General features: G+C 41.9%; 1 long non-coding RNA gene across 1 annotated transcript; it reads left to right on the forward strand.

Moving 5' to 3' along the window:
- The first annotated feature begins 3516 nt into the window (after positions 1 to 3516).
- Positions 3517 to 10567, forward strand: LOC130272542 (uncharacterized). The gene is made up of 3 exons (XR_008843606.1): positions 3517 to 3532; positions 9952 to 9979; positions 10180 to 10567. It is a non-coding gene; the product is annotated as an uncharacterized LOC130272542 (long non-coding RNA).
- The last annotated feature ends 6453 nt before the right edge of the window (positions 10568 to 17020 follow it).

The raw sequence follows: 17020 nt of genomic DNA on the forward strand, positions 1-17020 counted from the left end.
GTCAGGGCAACGCATAACCCCTTTAAGGGTGCCAATAGTTTTGTCCAGACCATTTTTGGAATTTGGTGTGACGTTATGTCTAATTTGCTTTTTTTCCTCCCTTCTTTTTGAATTTCCTTACTGACTGACCACAGTGCTCTCTACTGACACCTCTGTCCATTTCAGGAATCTGTTTAACTTTCTGGCACCAGTTGATTTAAAGAAAAATGTTTTTCAGGTGAGTACCCCTTTAAAGAACATTTTAGGGTTAGTTTTACTCTCTTTGGCAAGGAGTCTTTCTGTATCCACTTTTGCAGCTTTTATCTGTTTTTTACATATTCTACATTTTTCTCTATAGATTTTTAATGCTTCTTCACTGTCATCCTGTTTTAGCCACTTAAATGCTCTTTATTAATTATTTATTGCCCCCTTAACATTTGTATTCATCCACATAGTTTTTTTCTTATTACTGAGCCCTTTATTCCCATAAGGAACAATATGTACATCTTACAGTGAGCATTTTAAATGTTTTTTAAAGTCTCCCATTTAGTGTCAGCATTCTTGTTTCTGAGGACATTATCCCAATTTATGTTGTTAAGGGCTTCTCTGAGTTGATAAAACTTTGCCTTCCTAAAGTTTATTGTTTTTAGTGCCCCACACATAAACCAGAGGTTCCCTTACTGAAGAACAAGTTAAAATGTATGATATTATGATCACTATTTCCTAGGTGTCCTACTTGCACATTAGTTATTCTGTCAGGTCTGTTGGTTAATATTAAGTCTAGTAGGGCGCCCCCTCTGGTCGGGCTCTGCACCATTTGGGACAGATAATTGTCTTTAGCTATAGTCAGAAATCTGTTTCCTTTATGAGATTCACAGGTCTCAGTCTCCCAGTTTATATCAGGATAAAGTCTCCCATTATTATCACATCATTCTGATTTGCTGCCTTGTTTATTTGCCTCAGCAATTAATCTTCTGGCTCTTCCATTATATTTGGCGGCTTATAGCAAACCCTATCAGAATTTTTTTATGTGTATCTCCATATATTTCTACCCATAATGTCTCCACATTATCGTTTCCCTCCCATATATCCTCCTGCAGTGCGGCCTTCAGACTGGACTTTACATAAAGACAAACTCCTCCCCTTTCCTTTTTTTTTCGATCCTTCCTGATTAGACTATAACCCTGTATGTTGACCGCCCAGTCTTAGCTATCATCCAACCAAGTCTCTGTTATACCCACTATGTCATAATTTTCCTCAGACATCATCAACTCCAGTTCGTCAGTTTTATTGGACAGACTTCTGGCATTAGTCAACATGCAATTCAATGGTGTATGTTTTTTTTTCAATGAAGCCTATCCCTATTTACTATTCTAACCCCTCCCACCGCTCCACCTCCAGGTATATTAATAAGTACCCCACTCTAGCTACACTATCTTCCTCTACGTTGTAGGTTCCCTCCTCCCCAGTCCCTAGTTTAAACACTCCTCCACCCTTCTAGCCATCTTCCCCCCAGGCACAGCTGCACCCTCCCTATTGAGGTGCAGCCCGTCCCTACGGTAGAGCCGGTATCCAACAGAAAATTTGACCCACTTGTTTACCTCCCTGATCTCCCGCTGCCTCTCTGGTGTGGCTTGTGGTATAGGTAATATTTCAGAAAATATTACCTTGGAGGTCCTTTCCTTCAGCTTGCGGCCTAAGTCCCTGAAGTCATTTTTAAGGACACTCCACCTACCTCTTACTTTGTCATTGGTGCCAATATGTACCATGACTGCTGGGTCCTCTCCAGCCCCACACAGCAACCTGTCAACCCAATCCGCGATGTGCTGAACTCGAGCCCCAGGAAGACAACACACTGTTCAGCGATCCCGGTCTTTGTGACAGATCGCCCTGTCCCCCTAATAATAGAGTCCCCCACTACCAGTACCTGTCTGGCCTGCCCTGCACTCCGCCCTCCTTACTGGAGCAGACACCCCCCCCCCCCCCCCCCCGGCGGTCAGAGGCAGAGTCCTGCTGCAGTACTGCTAGATCTGAAATGGCACCCCCCTCATCTGTCAACTGGGCAAACTTGTTGGGGTGTGCCAGTCCAGGACTAGCCTCCCTGACACTTTTCCCTCTACCCGTTTTCTAACTGTAACCCAGCTAACTGCCTGACTGTCCTGCACCTTTTTCCCACTATCCTCCCCACCTCTACCCCACAGAGTACTTGCTCAGTGAGCAGCAAACTCCTCTCCAAGTTGTCAATGCGTCTCAGTGTTGCTAGTAGCTCCTCTACATATAGGATCTGGGCTTCCAAATAAACAACTCGCACACATCCTGCACAACAATATGCACCCTCAAACTGCTGTTCAAGGATTTTGCATTTTGCATTTTCCAACATGGAGGACATCTTAGTTTGGGGGATTGCACAGATAAACAGTCAAAAAATAAGTAAATATTTCAATTAAATTCTCTGAATTTAAAGTCCCTTAATTTTAAGTCTCCCCCACTTTTATACTCACACCCACTTGTATGATTCACACACTCACAAGCTCAGACCATCACTTAGAGTATTTGCTTTTAAAGTTACCAAAAAACCCCTTTCTCTTGCGCTACCTGGAAGTGAATGCAAACATCAAAGGGGTACTCCAGTGGAAAAATATAATATTTCATATCAACTGGCTCCAGAATTGTAAATTACTTCAATTTAAAAATCTTAATCCTTCCAGTACTTATCAGCTGCTGTATACTACAGAGGAAGTTGTATATTTCTTTTCTGTCTTACCACGGTGCTCTCTGCTGACACCTCTGTCTGTGTCAGAAACTGACCAAAGTAAAAGCAAATCCGCATAGCAAACCTCTCTTACTCCAGACAGTTCCTGACATGGACAGAGGTGGCAGCAGAGAGCACTGTGGTCAGACAGAAAATAACTATACAACTTCCTCTGAAGTATACAGCAGCTAAGTCCTGGAATGGTTAAGATATTTTAATAGAAGTCGTTTACAAATCTGTTTAACTTTCTGGCACCAGTTGATTAAAAAAAATATTGTTTTCTACCGAAATACCCCTTTAAGTCTTGGTCATGTTACCTCCAAGGCATGAATACATGTGAAAAATCTCATTATTGTTCAGTTCGGCACAAGTCACATTTAGCTATTGGCTACCTTTGGGTCACTTTTTGCTGCTGTGTACTTCATATGGTGCTCCATAACTGCTGAGCATCTCACATTAGCTCCTACCTACCATCATCAGCTGTTTCATTGACAAACCTCTAACCCTCCTATAACTCCTAGTGCCCCAACTGGTCATGTGCAACCAGCATTCTGATGTTGAACTTCATGTCGTAACCCTACATGACCAGCTATAAACATCACATTTTGGCCCAGTGAGCAGTTGAGTGATTATGTGAGATACTACAAAAAATATTTGATTAATATATATTATAGTAATACTATATTAGATTTACACATTATACGGCAAACTTAAAGAAAAGTCATTTTTTTATACCAGTATATCCCTTCAAAGGACAAGGCATCCTACTGACTGCAGATGATGACGAGACTTTACTCCATAGTAAGTTTAAAGGGGTTATCCACCATTAGGGGATTTAAGTACTTACCTGCCAGACAGTAATGGACATGCTTAGGAAGGATCCATGGTTGTCTTGGGGCTAAATGGCTGTGTTGTGAGTCCACCATAAGATGCTGCTTTCTCTTTGTGAACTGGCTATTTCCTGTTGGAGTTCCCTCCCTCTAACTACAAGTCCCAGGGTTCCTTTGTTCGTAAGTGTGAGATCACATTTCTTCCTCGCACACAACAGTCACCCCATCCATTAAAGCACAATTCTAGGCAGCCCTGTGGAGAATGATCCCTCCTCACCCTGCAGTCACTCCACCCATTGAAGTAGACAGGCTCCCTTTGCACACCTGACTAGTGATGTAATGTATCGGGATGCACCGCAACATGGGAAAACCTGAGATTACACTAATTTCATATACTGTTAAAAATAAACATCAGGGCAAAGATCACATAAGATTTGCAAGACCAGCCATCAAACATTGGTACAGACACTAAATTATGAACTACACAAACTTTACAGCCTCTGTAGCATAGTTAAATAAAAAAAATCCTTGAATACCCCTTTAAACAGTGTAACGATCCAGTGACTGGAGGCTGTTATGGGCACCTGCCATCATTAAAACTCATTGGACTCCTGAGATCATGTTGCTGGGTCCTATGAGCACCCCTAAGTTACCTGCATCTGTCATTTATTCCTTTAGACACCATGATCAGCATTGATCACTGCATCCAAAGGGTTAAAGGGGTACTCCGCTGAAAACCTTTTTTCTTTTAAATCAACTGGTGGCAGAAAGTTAAACATATTTGTAAATTACTTCTATTAAAAAATCTTAATCCTTCCAGTACTTATTAGCTGCTGAATGCTACAGAGGAAATTCCTTTCTTTTTGGAACACTGATGACATCATGAGCACAGTGCTCTCTGCTGACATCTCTGTCCATTTTAGCAACCATGCATAGCAGATGCATGCTAAGGGCAGCATGGTGGCTCAGTGGTTAGCACTGCTGCCTTGCAATGCTGGGGACTTGGGTTCAAATCCCACTAAGGACAACAATAAATAAAGTGTTATTATTATTATAATAATGTCAGCAGAGAGAACTGTGCTCGTGATGTCATCAGAGAGCATTCAAAAAAAGAAAAGAATTTCCTCTGTAGTATTCAGCAGCTAATAAGTACAGGAAGGATTAAGATTTTTAAATAGAAGTAATATACAAATATGTTTAACTTTCTGCCACCAGTTGATTTAAAAGAAAAAAGGTTTTCACCGGAGTACCCCTTTAATAAAGGCAGTGACCGAATCGCCACTGCTTGTCATTGGCGGTCATCTAATAATAATATTATTCATAGATTCCCTTCAAATGACAACTGTAGTGGAACACTTTTATATATTCCCGTGCCCGGGCCTCAAAAATAAACAAAATAAACGTATACATACCTTCCTACGAGCCCCCGTTGGTCCGGCACAGGCCTCACGGTCCGGCAGTGTTGACGTCATTCCACTTCCTGGGGACAGGGATGCCGCAGAGCCGTCGGCGTATCACCGGCCGCAGCGATGTCCCGCCCCGGCCTGTAATAGGCTGAGCCCACTGTCATGTAAGGAGCTCTAGCCGGCTTCTTACATGACAGTGGGCTCAGCCTATCACAGGCGGGACATCGCTACGGCCAGTGATACGCCGACGGCTCTGCGGCATTCCCGTCCCCAGGAAGTGGAATGACGTCAGCAGTGGAATGCCGGACCATGAGGCCTGTGCCGGACCATTGGGGGCTCGTACGAAGGTATGTATACGTTTATTTTGTTTATTTTTGAGGCCCGGGCACGGGCATATATAAAACTGTTCCACTACAGTTGTACTTTAAGCTTATTTTTCTTACAAAAAAAGAGATCTTTTCTGAATTCAAAAAAAAAGTACTTCAATATATAACTATCTTTTGACATCCATTGCACATTTTTAGTTTTTTATTTATTTATACTTTTTTTTTTTTTTTTAAGTATATACGCATTTTATAGGAGATTTTATACTAGGTATTTTTTTCTGAAAAACAGTGTCTTCTTTTAATCTATAAGACACTTAACAAAATCAACAGCTTAATACACAGATAAAGTGCTTATCTAAGTGTAGGGAAGTTAAGAGTATTGAACTAGACAATTTGCTCTTAATTTCCCAGAGCAGATAAAAACCTACAGTATCTTGTACAGCCACCTGGGAAATTAACTCCTCCGCTATCAAATCTGCTAAACAATCTACATCCCATGAAAGGTGGCATGTTCCATTATTCTCTTTATGTTAACCCTCTATGGAGTAGTCAAGATAACTTTTCATTAACATAGCTTTAGAAATGTAAGTAAAGATAGGAAACATATATTTTGCTGTAACTTTCAGTTGCCCTTTGATAAATGAACAAAGAATCTAGTGAAAAGTGAGTGGTAACATAATTACTGGTGTATAAGGAAAGGTTACTCATTTCAACATGTTATAATTGATATACATTTATAGGAATTAGGCTGCGTATCTCTATTTTGAAAATAATTATATATTAATCTACAATTTTATAATTTTAGGTATCATATGCTAGATAGACCACACATTATTGAGTATATACGACCTTGGTTCTTGGTTCCTGGACCTTGGTAGGCAGTAGGGTGGAACTTCCTTGGATGCTTTAATATGGGCTATCATATATACTTATATATAAGAAAATGGTGCAGCACTCCAAAAATAGTAGAAAATACGGTAAATTTATTCCTTCATATCCAACAAGATAAGCGACGTTTCAGCTGCTCATGCTTGAAAAAAGCTCCATTAAGGAGCTGAAACGTCGCTTTTTTTGTTGGACATGAAGGAATAAATTCACCATATTTTGGAGTGCTGCGCCATTTTCTTCTATTATATGGACTGTGGTCTGGTCGGGGCGCTGGCACCACGCATCTTTGGTTGAGTAGTGCTGCATTGATTTTGATGAACTATATATATAGATAGATAGAGATAGATAGATAGATAGATATTATAATTGCATACACATATAGGTCCACCCTGTTATAAATATGAATATAGAAAAATATTTAAAAACACACACATATATATATATATTTATATAACGATGAGAATAGTAATGAAGAAGCACCATGTAGGGGCTTCAAGCCCTATAGTGTAAATCTGCGGGTGCTCAGCCGGCTCCAACCTTGACCAAAGGTGCATCAAACAAGAAAAAGTCCAACAGGAAGCATGAGGCGGCACTCCAGCAATTTCAAGATAAAGAAGGTTCTTTTATTCACCCATAGTGCTACGTTTCGACCCTCTCAATGGAGTCTTTATCAAGCATGCTTGATAAAGACTCCATTGAGAGGGTCGAAACGTAGCACTTAGGGGGAATAAAAGGACCTTCTTTATCTTGAAATTGCTGGAGTGCCGCCTCATGCTTCCTGTTGGACTTTTTCTTATATATTTATATATATATATATATATATATATATAACCCCACCCACCTCTATCAGGTGTATATAAGGTGCCTTGGATGTTTCAGATCCTGCAATGCCTGCTCAACTGTTCACACAGAGGCATATTCATAGTGTAGGGCCCGTCCCAAAATGAGGTCACCTTACCGTGGTGGGACGGTCCAAGCTATTTGGCCGCCAAATTTGCAAGCTAAGTACCTCACTATTTCCTAATTTCATATTTTCATTTGTTAGACTACAGCTGTATAGCTTTTCATGTTTTATCTATATACTCATGTTTCATCTATATACTCATGTTTTATCTATATCTTTGTGCTAGCAGTGTGCTGCTGTATTCTCCTGTTGCTCTATATATATATATATATATATATATATATATATATATATAATCATTTAGCAATGTTTAAACTTACAAAAACATTTAAACTAAATAAGCTGTTTTTAATGTAACAAACCTAAGTGACACAGGGTTTGAGGACCAGAGTGACACAGTAATCTTTCTATCTTTCTAGTACTTTTGGTATTGTTGTGCTTTGGGTGATTAGCGTTCTCATTTTGGGGGTCAGGCATATGACGTTGGCAGGGGACTTTATTTCTCACTGGTTTTCATTGTTCTTAAATCTCAATAAACATTTCTGTTCTGTTGTAAAATAAAATAAACAAGGACATCAAAATAAATAAATAATGCAATGTGAGGAGGGGCTAAGGAAATTTGCTGACATAGGTGAAGTCCAGCACTGCCTTGGCGCAATGAATGGGTTTATTTCACTAAAGCTTTTGTCTGACTTAATCAATGAGCTCATTCCTTCAGCCGCATCCAATTATCAGTTTACTGTACTGGGATTTCTGGTCATAAATCAGCATATATTACTTTACATTATACAATAAGCCAATGGCAGAGCATTCACACAGTTATGTTATTAAATGTACAGTTGAGCTTGGGCTTTATGAGTATATTGATAAATGGACTAGTTCCATTTTATGAAATAGAGCTGCATCATCATATCCTATGAATCAGTCTTATGATTGTATATGGGGTTCTTTTTACCCAGTGAACACAATTCGTCATTATCTTGAATTAGTTGGTTTTTGGAAATATTAACCCAAAAAAACAAAAAAAGACAAACTCTGTTGACCATGATGTAACTGATGATCTGCAGGCCCCCTTATTCCCCACCCTACTGTGCTTTGATGTTATGTTCCAATTCACTGTTGGGAAATGTGTTATGTCTTTAGTTGTGATCATGCTGCATTGTTTAAGTCTGTATTGAGTTACTGCACTCACGTCCAGACACCCTCTGGTGCATATAGTCAGGGCCGGGACCCCCGCGATCTCCCTGCTGCACCCAGCATTAGTTTAGCACGTTGGGTACAGCACCGGAGGCTCGTGACATCACGGCCACGCCCCCTCAATGCAAGTCTATGGGAGGGGGCGTGACGGCCGTCAAATACAGCCCTGCATACAGTAGGAGCTGGTTTCATTTGTGTCACCTATGCATAGCTAGTTGACGCACTAGGAACAGTGTTCCAAAACTGTCATCATGTGGAAGGAAGAGGCCATTACTTGGTGCCTTGTTTCTGACTAATTTGTGGAAACGTGGAAGCGCGAGAAGCACCTATGCTCCAATGCCTCTAGGTGAGGTCAAGGTGCCGCCATGTAAATGTGTGTCTGGACCTAGACTGCCCTTCTGGAATACACTAATGGGTTATGAGAAAAGGCCATAGCAGTAACCGGGAGTATGAGCAGAAGTGAAGCCTATAAAGATACCATGTCAGAGCAGTGTATGTTAGTGTATGAGACCGATCCTGGAGATAGAAGCAATGCTGGTAAGTCTGATAGATTAGTTGAAAAGGAGTTAGTGGATGTCTATTCTCTCTAGAAGTGTTAAAGGGGTATTCCACCCCTAGACATCTTATCCCCATCCAAAGGCTGCGGCACCACATCCGGTGCACAGAGCTAACTTGACTGGCAATGCAGGGTGGAGGCTTATGATGTCACGGTCACGCCCCACTCGTGATGTCATGGCCATGCCCCTGAATGCCAGTCTATGGGAGGGGGCGTGACGTCCACCACACCCCCTCCCATAGAATTGCATTGAGGGGGGTGGCCGTGATGTCACGAGCGGGCGTGACCATGACGTCATGAGCCTCCGGCGCTTCACCCAACGATCTAAATTAACACCGGGTGCAGCAGGTAGCGGCAGGAATCCCACAATCAGACATCTTATTTCCTATCCTTTGGATAGGGGATAAGATGTCTAGGGGCGGAGTACCCCTTTAAACTCCCAAGAACAATTCATTGACAATGGTTTGGACAGAGGACATTACAGCCTGTAGAATGTATGCCAAGAGAAAAGGTAGACAAAATTGTGTCTAGAGGTGACCGCACCAGTGAGACACCCTACTCTGGCAAAGTAACAAACATTTGGGACTGATGTCAACTGATTAAAAACTGGTACAAAGTAAGACATTATTGTTAACTTTCATATCAGTTCTCCAATAATTTATCCTACTGATTGCAAAGAGATTGAACTCAATAAGGAGAACTGAAGTTTTTACATTGAGTTCGATGGAGGACTCATGAAAAGAAATTAAAACTGAGACTTGCAAACCCTTCCACCAAGATGAAAACCCATAGCTTATCATTTTGGTTGAGCACTATGTGGATTAAGCAGGCGATGAGACTGGACGGTGCACTCTGTAGCCCAATGTTGCCCAACCTGTTGCTCTGTGAGCTGTTTTAAAACTATAACTCCCATTATGGCTGTCAGGGCATAATGGAAGTTGTACTTTTGCATTAGCTCAAGGGCCACAACTTGGGGAACACCGCTTTAGTGTATCAGTGGTATACCGGTAAAGGGAAGAATGTCTTTTGCTGGTTGTATCCTAGTATTAACCTTCATTAATGTGTAAATAAATAAAAACATATCTTAACCTAATGACAGGCCTTCTTTTATAGGCGTAGATACTTCAGTCTTATTTCTGCAGTAAGTATATACATTATTCCATGTGATTTATTTACATATATCCTTTATTTATATAGAAAATGCCAACATTCTCCCCAGTACTGTATAATTTTATGATTTCAAGATTAAAAGGAACAAGTGCAGAGAAAAATACTGTGTTCCAACACCAACTATAAGCGTATTTTTTTTTCTTCTTCTTCTTTTTTTTCTACCACATTCAGCTGTGTTGCTGTCAGTGTGTAAGATTTGCACGGAGACAATCCACATGTCACTGTCATAAACTAGATGTCAGCGATCACAAGAGTCGGAATGTGAGCTACAAATGAGAGGTCACTTAGCACAGAGGGACGTACAAGGGAACGTGGATGGAGTCAGCTCTCGCTCTGCAGTGTTTGCACAAAGTAAGGAAGCGGTGGACGGATTGCTGGGAAGAAGAAAATCAGATTAAATAATTAGTGTCAATTAGCTCCAGCAAAATCATTCTCCAAACAATTGGTCTCAAGTGCCCTGCTTAATTATGTGAGACTTTCATTGCTTCTTATCAAGGCTGCTTTGATTCATGTTTGACTCTTGAAGCTCCCGGAGGTGCAATTAATTATTGTCTACTAAATAAACCCCTCGTAATTAATTGCTACAGAAAACAGTATAGCGCTTTAATAAAAAAAAATTACTTCTCGGTATTATTGCATGTATTTATGTGTTTTTTTCCTTTAGATCATTTACCATAAATACAAAAACTGTGAATGCCCTGCAACAATGAGCTGTGCTGCATCATGATTGCTGTACCTGCTGGTGAATTAGACACCAAATGAGATATCCAATCAGGTTAATAGAGATCCATAATGACTTATCGGCGACCGCTCGTAAACCAATAGGCAGTCTAATGACCTGCGCCAATTAAATAGACACGTGTAAATAATATACCAAACTCATTCATTACGCAAAGAGCTGTAAATAAGCATTGTTTCTTAAATAGGCGGACTGTCTTTACATTGACGGACATACACAAACTTGTCATTTACAGTTACTACCTGTCTTCCATATGGGAAAAATATAATGTGAACATACCACTAAGGCCACCATTCAAAAGCCTCCTTTTCAGTAGATATAGATAACACCAAAGATCATCTTAGGCCGTATTCACACGGAAGAATTTCTGCACTGAATTCTGCACCGAATTCTGCATGAATTTATAGAGAATACACTTCAATGGGATTCCGCTCTCCCATTCACACAGCAGAATTTCTGTTGCAGGAATTACAGTGAAGTGAAGGGGCAATTCAGTCATGCCGAATTTTCATGTAGAATTCAGCGCAGAACTCAGCACAGAAATTCTGCCGTGTAAATCCGGCCTTACCATCTCTGTTAAGAATATTATTCTTTTCATTCATTGGCATAAGAGCAAAATAATGAAAATGATGATGTGCCGGATCAGCTGCATGGAGGACACCAACAGCGCGCAACAGACCTTAATGGTTATCATGGGGTCCCTCAGGTTCATGGTAAAGGCATAGCACTAAGCAACAATTAGTGCCGCAGCAACACCAGCGCCCACATGGGTGCGGCCCAGCAGACCAGCAACACAATTTCTGCCCACTTAACCCCCCAGCCATGCCACCGCATACAAAAAGGACCACAGTAACAATGCCTGCTGCAGACAAATACAAATCCTTGTGCTCCTGGGGAGTTCCTGCCGAGATATCCCATCTCAGAAGCAAGAGGTGAAAAGCAGGAGATCATAAGGTGCTGAAATGGGAGCTCAGGAGGGAGGAGATAGGTGACTATCACTTAAATGGGCACTGTCAGTATCAAAGAAATGTTGTATGTTGTACATCTTGGCAAAACATTAACCTTTTTATTTACTTATTTTATTTTTTATCTCCTTTTTATAGAAATCATGGCTTATAGAAACACTACTAGGGGTCCCCATACCATCCAGAACAAAATCCTGTCAGGAAGCAGCAGCATCTTTGTCCCAGCTGAAGCACAGACTGGGACAAAGTCCAGGAAGTGAAGGTGGGACCAGTACTCTTCTGTGCTCACTTTTGTCCTATCAGACTCCTGTTTCAAAAAAGAGAGGAGGGAGTTACAGAGCAACCTGCAGTGACTGGATGAACATACACAAGACAGTACAGCAGACTCAGGGAGGAAGTGAATGCATGGAAAGTGAGGGCGAACTTAATGCTTGCCTTGGGCATGCCTCTTTCTGATGAGTGAGCAGCAGAAAAGAGGGATTTGTATGCCAAATACAGAAGCTAGACACATAAAAAAAATGTAAAGCATCTGCATACATAAGCCTTATTTTTTTCTGTAATATGACAGGCACATTTTAAGTTTTATTTTTACCACATGCCCAGTAAAATATTTTTTTTTATATAAAAAAAAAAAAAGAAATGGTATGATACCAGAATAATATTAAGAATTATTGGTGATATTTTTTCAAAGTTTTCATTAAACCATCCTTATTTTAAAATTATCCTAAAATCTTGCAGTTTTCACTCCGGCCCCTAAGTGCGGGTTCACACTAATTTTTGATGATATGGTAACCGGATCTGGCTGGGGGAGTGAAAACCGTGGCATACCACGGTTTTAGGTCGGGTCACAAAACTGGATACGGGGCACAAATTAGCCGACCGGAATCACTATCTGACTCCGGTCAGCTCATTCAAATGAATGAGATACAGACCAGGTCCAGCTGGGATACTGGAGCACCCGGTTTTCACTCCCCCCAAGCCAGATCCAGTGACCGTATCGTCAAAACATAGTGTGAACCCACCCTTAGCCTAATAATAAGCCAGCACTCCCTGCTAAGTAGAGAAAACTTTTTAGCAGTCCCCTCCTTGTCATCACAGATAGGTTAGCAATGAAATAGATAGATGGATATTAGATAGATAGATAGATATTGCACTAACCGTATCAGGTTGAGATAAATTAGGCGCAACTTTATTTACAACATTAGTTTAATTAATTGTAAGTCATGACATGTCTGGATCACATGTTAAAAGTTTAGACTGCACCAGGTCTCAGTCTTAGGACTCCCTGCGGTTGTAAGCAATAGCCAGTTGAAGTTCACGGATAGCTAGCTACCTGGCTCCTACCTAGCTTCTTGGCTACCTACTTACTTACCTACTGACCTAGCTACCTACCTGTTACCTACCTACCTAGCTATTTACCTACCTGGCTACCTATTTACCTACCTACTTGTCTACCTATATTCCTGGCTTCTTACCTACCTACTTGGCTACCTACCAAGGTAATTAATCTACCTACAAACCTACCTAAGGATGTATTTTCATAATACGGGGGACTACCTACCTGAGGACATACCTGTGTATAGATGGACTACTTAATAAGGGAACTTACTAAATACTGTGGAACATGCCTAACATACCTACCTAATAGGGAAACTTCCTGCCTACTGTGGGGGATATACCTACTTAATGGGGGACCTACTCACCTACCCAATTTTACTGTGCAGGACACCCAGGGGGCATTATTATAGTCTGGTGGCCAATAGATGGGGAGATTGTGCAAAGGTGAGGAGGGTACTGGAAAAATGCAGAGTCCAAGATGTTTGTTTTGCAGATGCTGAAGAGATTTGGTGAAATAAGTCAACATGGAGGTCTGAACCAGAGAAGGAAGAAAAGGAAAAAGGCTGTTATTGGAAAGGTAAGGAGTTGGCACAGGGGGAATACAAAACAATTACAAAAAAAGTTTGTTCTGGTATCTAATGTCACGCACCTGTATGCGGGCTGTCACGAAACTGGATGTGGATCCTCTACCTGTGTGGCTGATGACTCGGACCATATCGGGGAGCGGAGTCTAAGCATGGGATTGTGGGAGGTGCAAATAACTTATAACATGGTGACAGGTGAATCCACTAATTATGGGCACACTGGCCCTTTAAGTTTCAAAGCTCCTGCTTCCCCATCCCTTAGGGCGCGCACACGCCAGTGCTTTGACATTTAAAGGGCCAGTGCACCCATAATTAGTGAATTCACCTGTCGCCATGTTATAAGTTATTTGCACCTCCCACGCCCCCCTGCCGGATCTTCAGTGCTTATTGCCTAAGAGAAAGCGTTCCCATTGCCTGTTTTGCCTACCCGTGTTTCCTAACCTTTCCTGTCCGGGGCTGAGAGGAAGCAGCTGCAGGAACGGAGTGAAGTAAGAGACAGGCCAGGATTCGCATGCTAGCGCACCGCAATGCGAATCCCAGGTCCCGCCGGCAGTCACGCCGGCTGGTGTCTGTGGCCAAGAAATCCAAATTAACTTGAAGTTGTGAGAAAAGTGCCCTCCAGAATTTGGAGACGAACTGGACTCCTCTGTCAGAGACAATATGTGTCGGCAATCCATGGGGATGGAAGATATGGGAAAGGAACAGTTTGGCAAGTTGAGGTGCGGATGTTAACCCAGACAAAGGCACAAAATGAGCCATCTTAGAGAATCTGTCCACAACAACCCAGATGACTGTATTGCCGCTGGAAGAAGGAAGATCGGTAAGAAAGTCCATTGCAATGTTGGACCAGGGCAGATCAGGAATAGGCAAAGGATGTAGTAGACCGGCAGGCTTTGCGCGTGGTGTTTTGTCCCGTGCACAAACAGAGCAAGAATGAACATAGTCCATGACATCCCATTTCAGAGTGGGCCACCAATACTGACGAGAAATTAGTTGCAAGGATTTACGGATACCAGCATGACCTGCCAACAGAGAAGAATGACCCCATTTCAAGATCAAGAGTCTCAAACGAGTAGAAACATAAGTCTTTCCATGGGGCAGACGCTGAAGACTTGCTGTTCCTGCAGAAATAAGACAATCCGGAGGGACAATATGTTGCAGATGGGGTTCCAGGTCTTGTAAGTCAGAAGATCTAGATAAAGCATTACCCCGAAGATTCTTCTCTGCTGGACGAAAATGAATAAAAAAGTTAAATCTGGAGAAGAACAGGGACCAGCGAGCCTGACGAGGATTGAGACGATGGGCTGACTGAAGATAAAGCAAGTTCTTGTGATCCGTATAGATGGTTATCGGATGCACAGAGCCCATTCTTCCAAGGCCAACTTAATAGCCAGGAGCTCTCGATCTTCTATAGTATAATTTATCTCCGCTGAAGAGAAGGTCTTCGAGAAGAATCCGCAAGTCACAGTCTTACCTTTGAGAGATCTTTGTGTCAAGACTGCTCCTGCACTGACAGAAGAAACATCCACCTCTAAAGTAAATGGCATGTCCGGATCAGGTCTTGACAACACCGGAGCAGATGCAAAGGCAGACTTTAAAGGGGTATTCCAGGATTTTTTTTTATTTGACTATGCTACAGGGGCTGTAAAGTTAGTGTAGTTCATAATATAGTGTCTGTACCTGTGTGTGACGGTTTTCTCACAATTCTTCTGTGATTTTCACCCCACTATTTATTTTTAACAGCATACAAAATGACTGTTGTCTTGGATTTTTCCCAGCTTGCAATGTGGCCGAGACCTGACTCACTAGTCCGCTGATGACAGGGAGCCTGTCTGCTTCAATGGGTAGAGGGATCGCTTTGTGGGAGAGAGATCAACTGCAACTAATGCAACAGCTGTAGGCACCTTGATTGAAAACCACAGGTCTTTTGTTTCAATGGGTGGGGTGGCTGATGTGTGGGAGGGAGGAAAATGGAATTGTGGGATTTGTAGTAAAAAAAAGAAAAGTCAAACAGGAAATACAAGTTCACAAAAAGCTAGCCACAGTGTTTTGGTAATCTCATTACATAGCTATGTAGCCCCAAGACAAGCGTAGATCCTTCCTAAGCATGTCCATTACTGCCTGCCAGGTACATACTAAAATCACCTTATGGGGGATAACCCCTTTAACTTTTTGAAGGCTTCTTCGGCCTCTGGAGTCCAGACCTTAGAAATGGCAGCTTTTTTGGTTAGAGATACAATGGGGGCAACCAAGGTGGAATAGTGGGGAATAAACTGTTGATAATAATTGTCAAAGCCAAGGAAGCGCTGAATCGCTTTCAGTCCAGTTGATTGAGACCACTCCAGTACAGCGGATAACTTGTTAGGATCCATTTGTAGTCCTTGACTGGTAACAATATATCCCAGAAATGGAAGGCTGGTCTTTTCAAAGGTACTCTTTTCTAGTTTAGCGTAGAGTTGGTTATTTCGGAGACATTGTAAAACTTGATTGAGATAGAGACGATGAGTGTGGAGATTGGGTGAATAGATGAGGATGTCATCCAAATAGACAAAGACACAGGAGTAGAGAAGGTCATAAAACATGTAATTGACAAACTCCTGGAAGACTGCTGGAGCATTACATAGTCCGAATGGCATAACAAGATATTCGAAATGTCCATCTCGAGTATTGAACGCTGTCTTCCATTCGTTCCCTTCTCTTACATGAATTAAGTTATAGGCACCTCGAAGATCCAATCTGGAGAAAATCCTGGCACCTCACAGATGGTCAAACAACTCCAAGATTAAAGGAACGGGATAACGTTTTTTAACTGTAATTTTATTCAGTCCCCGGTAGTCGATGCAAGGACGCAACGACCCATCCTTCTTTTCCACGAAGAAGAACCCAGCTCCGACAGGTGAAGAGGACTTCCTGATAAATCCTTTCTGTAGGTTCTCCTGGATATAGGTTGACATGGCCTTGGTTTCTGGAACAGACAAGGGGTAAATACGGCCCCTGGGAGGTGTTGTGTTGGGCAGCAAGTCAATTGGACAGTCGTATGGACGATGTGGAGGCAAAACTTCAGCTTGCTTTTCTTTGAAGACATCAGCAAAATCCTGGATAAATAAAGGTAAACCAGGTAGAGGTCTAGACGAAGAATCCAACTTGGTCACACGTATGTGAATGCAGTGATTGTTGCAGTGCGGACCCCAGCGAAGGACTACTCCAACAGTGGAGTTGCCCTAAGAAAGACTCAGCAGAGCCGTCTCAGCAGAGGAAGCATGAGCAGGTTCCTCGAAGTGCGAAATTCCGTCAGGAATGTCTGGAGATTAGTAGTGATAACATCACTGTGATCCCACAGCGGAGTTGCCCAGGCCAAGGCCCTTCTGGAAAGGAGACTAATGACA

Source organism: Hyla sarda, chromosome 5, assembly GCF_029499605.1.
Source record: "Hyla sarda isolate aHylSar1 chromosome 5, aHylSar1.hap1, whole genome shotgun sequence".
NCBI classification, from domain to species: Eukaryota; Metazoa; Chordata; class Amphibia; order Anura; family Hylidae; genus Hyla; species Hyla sarda.